We start from the raw sequence: 9,614 nt of genomic DNA on the forward strand, positions 1-9,614 counted from the left end.
AGTATTCATTAATTTAATTATATTAATTATATATTGTTGTAAATGTAATATTATACAAACTATTTTATAATTAAATGTTTTGTATACTATTTTCTCAGTTTCTCAGTTTAATATATATAGATATATATGAATTGCAACCACAACACACTTGTCAGTCTCCTGTTTTTCCTGAAAGTCATGAATATTAAATTTGTCATTAAATGATTGTTGTTTTTGTTGATGATGATAAAAATAAGCATGAGGATGTGATCGTTTTTAACTGTACAAGTTTAAAAACACATAACATACAAAAACACATGCAAAAAATACTGTAAAGTACTCAACAACAGCAACAGGCTCTTTAACCAAGATATTGTTATCTTTAAATATGTCAACAAGGAGGGTAACAGTAATTCATACTAATCCTCAAATATTAGTAATTTAAAAAACAACAACATATTAATGTAATTACAAACACATATCGGGGTGATACATAGGCTAAGTTTTGTAAATCAATGCATTTATTGACTACTAATTGCCAAAACTCGCAGTTGTGTGTCTTTATGTTATGCATTTAAATTGGCCGCCAAGAACTTCCGGGAACTATCTGAAAGCTACGTGAGTCACGTGACGGTGAAGCATTTTGAGCGACCGTTGGCTCCGATGTGTCCGATACCGGGAACAGTGTCCGTTAACGTGTGTTTGTCAAGTTAATCCGTCAGGATACGTCGAAGCGAATGTGTCGTTTGTCTGACTCCACTGGTATGTGTGTGTGTGTGTGTGTGTGTGTGATTTTATTTGTTAGTATTTTGTTGTTTATGTTTTTATTACTTCAATTCGTTGTCGTCCATTACTTTGATTAGTTTGTAACGGTCAGACGTTGGACAAGCGCTGTTGTTGACCGTTGCCAAGGCAACCAGGCAGCTCACAGAATGTGCCAACTGCTATCGAAGAGAGAAAATTATGGATTAACGTTATATTGTAAAGTTAAGTCCTAAGTGTATTATTATTATTTGATAGAGCAGGTGTAGAGAAGAGGTGGCGACCACACACAGGAAATTGCCACAGGTTCATACTAAAAAATGCCGGGTAATGTTGAGGCTGTTGGGCCATTTTTCTGTGTTGTTTTCAGTGAGTTGGGTAGTTTTTGTGTAACCCAGCTGCTGGGTTAACGGTTGGGTCCGTGGTTGGGTCACCCAGAGTGACGGTTGACACATTAGAGACGAGACCCCCGCCGCTGCGTCGTCTCCTGTTGGCGCCATATTACTCATAAAGCAGCGCATCCTCCTTCCTCATTTTTTATTACCCTCCAAAGTTTCATACGAGCGATAACTATCACTATCTGTGTTATGTTACCAAATTATACACCAGCTTTTGGTCCGTGAGCTTTAGCTAATGTTTCCTGACAGTAACACCCCGGGCGTTAGCCAAACTTCACTCTCATATCGGGCTGTTTTTTTTTTTTTGCTTTAAATGTTACTGAAATCACAATCCGGAACATAACGCTCGACACTTCTCATGAAACTCTTAATTGTTGTGGTGAATTCGGCTAGTATATAATCCACCAACTAAATTGTATTTGTAAGAAAATTATGAATTCAACTACCGTTACGTTAACTATAATACCGGTCGCTGCCACATGAGTAACTGTATTTAACAGACCTTTATTAATATTAGTGCTTGATACAATTTAAAAAAATGTAGAGTAAGCTGCGGTTATACAAGACTCCGCTCTCAATGCCAGCAAAGCTCACTGACTAACTACTAATACTAACGTTACTAATTCCTTTTCAAATATTGTTTTCCATTCTTTAGTTTGCGCGGGACTTTCTGAAACATGGCTGCCTGTGTACGGGGAGAAGATCTTGCACCTGGCAAGGCGTGGAGGGATTTCTTCACAGAAGAAATGACAGTGGGTGAAATATTTTTTTGTTGTACAGCACACATTGCAAATATCAATATTAGTGTAGGTTTTATTTTATTTGGTTACTCACGTGAATGTCCAGATCACAGTCTATCCACATCTTACTGATAGCTATTAAATTGTCTTCCCACAGACGCCCAGGGGAAACTCGTAAACTGAGAAGTGTTCCAGCACAGCACTGAGGAGTCTAGCAGGCCTTCACTGACTTGTAGGTACAATTTTGGTTATTCAAAGTAAAGTAAATATATCAGAACATGGAGAATCACTGAATTTAGGGGGTTCAGTACAGTGTTGTGTCCTCATTAAGCAGGTATGAGAAAAATGTGGGAAAACTGGTTTTCCAGATATGTTGGTTAGTTAAGTGTGTTTATAATGCTGAGCGGCACAGATAGCTCACTATGGTTGTTTTAGTTGACAGCATATACTATATTCAGCTTTATGAGAAATGGGGAACGCAAAACGTTGCCATGTCACTGATTTTAATTTTGAAGGATTTCCCTTAGCTTTATTTTTAATTCAGTATCAATATTGTTACACCTCAACTTAGTATTCTACAATCCTGCTTACTCTTTGCTTTTCAATACAGTCTTTTCTTTCTGTCTTTATATGGTTTGAACATGGCAGCAGGCTGAGGTGTGGAGGCCGTACCCTCTCATCCTGACACTGGGAGATGCCGGCGCTCCTCTCTGCCGTGTGTCATTCTGGAGGGACAGGCTTCGGAGAAGTTGATGTGTGTTTCGAGGCGTTTGATATGTTTGACTTTAACTTCTCTGAGCAGTGTGCTCCTACGTGGGAATGTGAGAAGTGGTCTACGAATTGGGATGAAGTGAGTGTTTTTTGGTTTCATATTTTTATAGAAGCCTACTGACAGTAATGATTATGGACATGTTATCATAATAATAATATAGTAATGTTGCTGTTGTTGATTCAAGTGTCATAGTGTTTATTCCATGTAAACAGCAATGAATTTGTTTTGCTTTTTGACAAAAAAATATTTTCTAAAATTGCTTAAAAAATTACAATGTTTATTGTGTACATGTATGGTTTCCATTACCAAACCTTCGTTGTATTTTTAATATGCTAGTATATCCAAGTAATTTGACAGTTCAATAGATGTGTAGTCCATTAAAATAAACATTTCTTTTACAGATTTTACTGTAACAACACAAGGTAGAAGTAACTCAACATCCCAGCTGATGTAAACCAACGTTTGGAAAAATATTCAACCCATCTTGCTTTAACCCAGCATTGTGGTGGTCCAATAGTTACCCAGCAGTGTGGTTGAAAACTTCCCAGATTGGGTTGTTTTTAAACCAGCACTGGAACCCGGGCCGCTGTAGGCTCAGCCTTTGTACATGGGACCTGCGTTGTTCCAGGTGAGCTACCTGGGCGCCCAAGTGTTGTATTTTTGTATATAGGTTTTTACAAAAGTGTGTGATGTAACTTTATTTGTCATGTGTTATTGTCACATGTGAGTAACAGGATCAGACAAGAACAGATCTACTTGGTTATTTTATCCATGAACTCTACAGTTTTCCAGAGACCTTACTGTATCACAACATGTATTTATATCTTACTTGAAAATTGGATATACTAGTATAGATACTGTTATCCATATTAAGGCAACCTTTTAAACTAGCAGTCTACATAGTAATAAATGTTCAATGATCAAGTTCTCCATAGTGCTAATGTCCAGAAGAACTGTAAAGCTTAGGGCTACTTTTTAGGCACAGATGGACATTGGAGACCTACTGAACTGTTGGTCCAGAGTTCAGAGTTGTTTGGTTACAGCAGTGGCAAAATACACTTCACATCTACTAGTTAATTCTATCAGACAAAATATACATCTTATATTGTGAAGTATTGAAATATTAGGCCTGTAGCGACGTGTCGACGCTTTGCCACAGCTCGACACACACACACATGGGAGACCAAATTTAGTCCCAAACGTAAAGGTGTCGTTATTTGCGCTCTTTGCTGTTGTGCTGGTGTGGTATGCCAACTCCATTTGGCAATGTGGGAGCATCTGGGGAGGGGGTGCCCCGTTGTTGCTCGTGGAGGAGACGGTGGCAGGTGGGTGCTGGCGTTGGCTGGGTTGGTTTCATGTTTGTTTTGTTTGGCTCGGGCTCTGCGCACTTCGGTGGTACTGACTGGCTGTCTTGGCTCTCGGTGCGGTTTGTTCGTGCTGGGTTGGTGGCTAACGTTAACGTTGGCTAACTACTGGCGCCTAGACAGCTGTGTTTAGGTAACGTTAGTTATCATCTAATGTTGGCTTGAATGGTAGCTGGCTTACGGCTGCAGAACACAGCTATCTATAGTAGTTTTTGGTTGGCTGGTGCCACCGGGCTGCGCGGAGCTCGGGCTGCGCGGCGCGCTGCACGGGCATGAGATTTGGCCAGCGTTGGTGCTCGCTTGTTGTTGTCTCCTTTGCGAGTGGCTAAGAGGTGCCTCCGTTTCAGAGAGAGAGCTAAGATGCGTTGGTTAGCCTAGCACCACCAAAGTGCACAGCTGCTAGATCTAGCTAACGGTAGCAAGAAGACTGCAGTAGCTTTTAACGTTGTCTGTCTAACGTTAGCTAACTCACGTTAATCGTCCAATTAGTCGTTAGATTAGTCGACTAATCAATAAAATAATCGCCCGATTAATCGTTTAATAAATAATCGTTTACCCCCAGCCCTAAATATATATATATTTTTTTGGCCTTTTATTGCCTTTATTGGATAGTGACAGCCAAAGATAGACAGGAAAGGTGGGCAGAGAGAGAGGGGATGACACGCAGCAAAGGGCCACAGGTGCAGTGTGGTGCAAGACGTTTCTCACAGCAGACATTTTGAAAAACTCAAGTGTAACTTAGGTGTGGCTTTCCGACACATCTAAATTGAACTCATGAACTGGTATTATATGTGAAAATGGTCACTGTGAGAAAGGTCTGTTAATGGCATTCATCTTGAAGGAAAGGAGTTTTTTAGGTCCCTGCCGACGCTACCTTCAATCTCATCTGGTGAGATGGAAGGTGTGACGGTTTGTGATCTCATTAAATTGTTTCCTTCAAGATGAATAAAGGTGTTAAAAGAAGCGGGGTGCAGTGAAAAGGGCGGAGATGGTCTTTTAGAGAAGAAGAAGATATACTTCATTAATCCCCTAGGGGAAATTGTTCTTTTCACTTTTTTTTTCTACACACAGGCTGAAATACACACTTAATGCACTTGTGGACATGCAAACAGGGAGAGAGATGGTGGAGTGATGGAACTGCCACGTTAACAGTGCCCCATGAGCAGGCTTGGGGTTAGGTTGCCTTGCCCAAGGGCACCTCGGCAGTGCACAGGAGGTGAAACTGGCACCTCTCCAGCTGCCAGTCCACAGTCAATACGTTTGTGGTCTGTGGGACTTGAACTGGCAACCCTCCGGTTCCCAAGCCAAGTCCCTAGCCAAGTCCCTACACACTGAGCTACTGCCGCCATTGCAGCAGCCCACAATGCAGCACCTAAAAGGCTTGGTTTGAGCTTTTCCCACTGCTTTAAAGAACCTCGCAGCTGCACTCTTTTTGGGTGGACTGAGGAAGACGTTCAGATGGCCCTTCAGATGTTTCACAACAGAATCAACAAACGATGGGTGGTCTGATGCCATTGCAGCCTCCAGTGGCTCCTGGAGAGGATCTTTCATCACAGCCTTGTTGAGTTTCTTCATGCTGTTCTTGATCTTTCTGACAGCAGAGTCAGTAAAATCAATCTCCTCCTGTGCCTTGTCCGACAGACGCTTGATGATGGCGTTGGTGTCTTCCATCTGAAGGGACTTTTTGGTTTTCTGAGGGGATTTTGTGATGATCCTCATGACCAGAGCAGTGATGACTTTATCCTGTCTGCTGTAGGAGATGAGGTATCAGTCGATACTTCTGAAAATCCACTGGCGGACTCTTCAGAGCTCGACACCTAACTGGACTCTTTCACGATGACATTGTTGTCCTCTGGTGGGGTTAGTGTTTTCGCCATTAGGTGTTCAATGTCCTTCAGTGCACCAGACATTGCATTGCTGCAGCTTGATTTAGTTGATGGCTCCATCTCCATCTAGAGCAGCACCTGCTGCAAGAATTTTCCTACTGCGTCTTCTGTCATAACATACACGACTTCAGGAGAAGTTGAGTGGTGGCGTCCACCTCCCTCCTGAGCTGTGAGATGACAGAGTCAGACAGACTTCTTACCATTGTAGCAGCAGAAAGTTGGTATGTCTAGCTACTCTTCAGATGACCATACATCTTAGTCAGTTCTTTTGAAAACTTCCTGATTTGATCTCTGGCCATTGTTTTGTTGCCACTTGCTACAGGTTTCTCTGGGACGTTCAATTGATGAAAAAAGCTGTCAACATCGTCTTTGAAGGTCTCAAAAAGTGGTGAAGACAGCTCCTTCCTCATATTGATTACTGCTGTCGATTGTGTTCTCACTTGTTCTCATCAGTTTTGCCATCATATTTTCATATTGTTTGTTGGCAAACTTGAGGAAGCTGTGTTCGCAAGATTTTTGGTTGATGCCGGTGGAGTGTTTTAGTTGCGGCATAGAAGTCTTTCACCTTGTCAACTATTAGCCTCAAATTAAAATGAGGTCTTGGTGAGATACTTTTGTCACTGCTCCTACCAACATCTGCAGTGTCAGGATAATGCAGGTTGTCAATTATTTTCAGACAATTTCAGATGCTGCAGCCTCAGCATCCATACAGGTGCAAACCGGAGGAATGAAAGCATGTCCTTCCTCTCCTTTGATCTCTGGCATCTCTCTGGATCATTTGACGAGGATGTCACTCACAGCTTTTGTCACAGTGGGGACAGAGATTGTGCATTTTATGCTCTGACATGATTCTGTTTCTTCCAAATCCTGGCTGTGATCTTAAGATTCTGAGATTTTTGCGTTTCTTGACCACCAACACCAGCAGTTCACTTTACCCAAATATCTCTTCAGGCATGAGGAAGCATGAAACACCATGCGACGAAGAAACGTCATGTTGGATATGTTGCCAAGGACAAAAATGCCAGGCTCCTTCGGCCAGTCGGAGCAGCTGGTGGAATTCAGCACAACAGAATCTAGCTTCTGGGAAACCTCCTTTGCCACCATTTCTGTCAGCACCTCTGCACTCTGACACGTCTGCAGTGGGACGTGAAGAGCATCAGCAAAGCTACCAGGGATGGAGTCTCCAAATTGAGCTCTGAAGTTCTCCAAAAGTGCACTCATATCAGTCTGAGTTGCACACCTGAGCATGATCTCCTGAATCATTAATGCAGTCGCTCTCAGGGTGATTTCAGTGATCATATCTGCCAGGGTGGACACTGTGTCTGTGTCCATCGTCCCTGAAGCTAACATTGCCCACTGTGCTGCAGAGATTGTTGCAAAGTGTTTTTTCACTATGAGCAGAAGAGTCTCTTGAGTTATGGAGACAGGGTTGTCCATCTTGGATTCAGCTGGGTGCATTTTATTCACATCTTCTGTCCCAAGTCTGGTTTGCTTTGGTGTGTTTGAATCTTATTTACTGTAAACAGTAATGTGTGGATTCTCACTGTGTTTTTGTAGGCACACCTGTATTAAATATCAGTCCAGCTGTGCACCAGCTGTAAGAGCATGACACACAGGCCTTACAGCAAACTCTGGACTCACGCGAGTTGAACAGAAAGTTTATATTCATTTTCCTACTTTATTTCACCAGAAATATCACCTATATTTTCTATGGTAAAAAAGTGAATGGATGTGCTCTCAGTTTATCTGCCCTTGCTAAACGATCTCTCTCTTGACCACTGTGTATTTTTTATTTGTATTTTTGGGTTGGGAGGAGAACATGCAAAGAAAGGATCAGCACATTTTTACAAATCAGAACACAATATTATAACTTCTGCAAACATAATGTGTAGGGCTGGGGGTAAACGATTATTTATTAAAAGATTAATCAGGCGATTATTTTATCGGTTAGTCGACTAATCTAACGATTATTTTTCTGTTAGACAGATAACGTTAAAAGCTACTGCAGTCTTCTTGCTACCGTTAGCTAGATCTAGCAGCTGTGCACTTTGGTGGTGCTAGGCTAACCAACGCATCTTAGCTCTCTGTGTAGTGTGTTCGTGCTAGGTTAGTAGCTTAAGTTCACATTAGCTAATGTTAGCTACTATAGATTGCTGTGTTCTGCAGCCGTAAGCCAGCTACCATTCACGCCAACATTAGATGATAACTAACGTGAGCTAAACAAAGCTGTCTAGGCGCCAGTAGCTAGCTAACGTTAATGTTAGCTACTAACCTAGTACGAAGAAGAAACTGCACGGAGAGCTAAGACAGCCAGTCAGCACCACCGAAGTGTGTTGTGTAGCTCAAGCTACACAAGAAATGAAATTAATTTAGCCAACGTTAGTAATTGTTATTGTCTCGTTCACGAGGGACAATGGGCTGCCTCCGTTTCAGATGCTCCCACATTGCTGTTGTGCTGGTGTGGTATGCCAACTCCATTTGGCAAAGAGCACAAATAACGACACCTGAACGTTTGGGACTAAATTTGAAGTATTCCCAAACCTTCAATGATTTAGGACGAGCTGTTTTTTTAGGACTTTTTCTTTTATTGGGGCTTTGTTGGGAATTCTGTGAGGAGGTTGCTGTTTCGTCCTCCATTCTCCAAAAATATGACGTTGACGCGTCACTGTAGGCCTAATAATGTGTATCTTGTGCACAAAATAACATCTTTCAGTACTTCAGGGGCTCCGTTTGTTTTTTTTAAATGTTTTTTTTTTTATTGTGGTATATATAATATATATACCCTTATTGTCTGCATGGACACATATTTCTGTACATTCATGATAATATTTAACAGTACATTCATAACCTATATTTATTGTTTTGAAACCAAGCAAATATTATATATTGTAGTTTTTCCCACTCTGCCACATACAGAACTGCACATATTGCTGAAAAGGTTGGTGCAGAACAGTGTATAAATGTGTATAAATGTATCTTTCTGTGATTGTGTGTGCTGATGATTAATTTCCTTTTTTCTTTTTATTATTTTCTCAATGTCAGGCCTGTAACAATAACCTTATAAAATTATTATTAATGTGAAAAATAATACCATTATTTAAACAAAGGACATATATTGCCAATTGTCAACATTGTTCAGTGTCAGCCTCATCTGAATCTCAGTGATGCTTCGTGGTATTGTATACTGTTGGTAATTTTACATTTTGTTACTCTCATCCAGCTATGTGACACAAGTATAAACTATAACCAGTTTATGAAAAATGAATTATTTTGTTGAGCTTGTTTTTCCTGCAGAAAATATAAAAAGAAGTAATTAACAAAGGAAATACTAATTGTTTTTATATTTAAATTAAATTATTGTGTTTCAAATTATAAAAGCATTGTAACCACTAAGTAGAATGGTTCTGCACATTATTTTAATCAAATACTAATTACATATACTACTACTTGTATGCCAGGTATTAGCCCTCGTCCAAAGCATCTGTGTATCCTTAACACAACATCATACTCAAGGGTTTTATAGTCTTATGTACTATACAAATGGTGACATGAAATTAAGAAAAGGGAAACATAATGATTCCATGAATAAAAAGATACCATCACTCATAACAATATCTTTCCAATTCTATTTTGACCAGGATAGAAATCAAAGATAGACCATATGTCTGAGTTGTGAGTCCAGCCAGTTTCCTGACCTTGCTCACAGTCAAATA

General features: G+C 40.6%; 1 long non-coding RNA gene across 1 annotated transcript; it reads left to right on the forward strand.

Annotated features, from left to right (window-relative positions):
- Positions 1 to 638: 638 nt before the first annotated feature.
- On the forward strand, positions 639 to 7,918 carry LOC127358151 (uncharacterized). The gene is made up of 5 exons (XR_007882385.1): positions 639 to 741; positions 1,795 to 1,891; positions 2,037 to 2,111; positions 2,528 to 2,729; positions 3,053 to 7,918. It is a non-coding gene; the product is annotated as an uncharacterized LOC127358151 (long non-coding RNA).
- The last annotated feature ends 1,696 nt before the right edge of the window (positions 7,919 to 9,614 follow it).

The sequence above is a fragment of the Dicentrarchus labrax genome, unplaced genomic scaffold (genome assembly GCF_905237075.1).
Source record: "Dicentrarchus labrax unplaced genomic scaffold, dlabrax2021, whole genome shotgun sequence".
Lineage (NCBI taxonomy): Eukaryota > Metazoa > Chordata > Actinopteri > Moronidae > Dicentrarchus > Dicentrarchus labrax.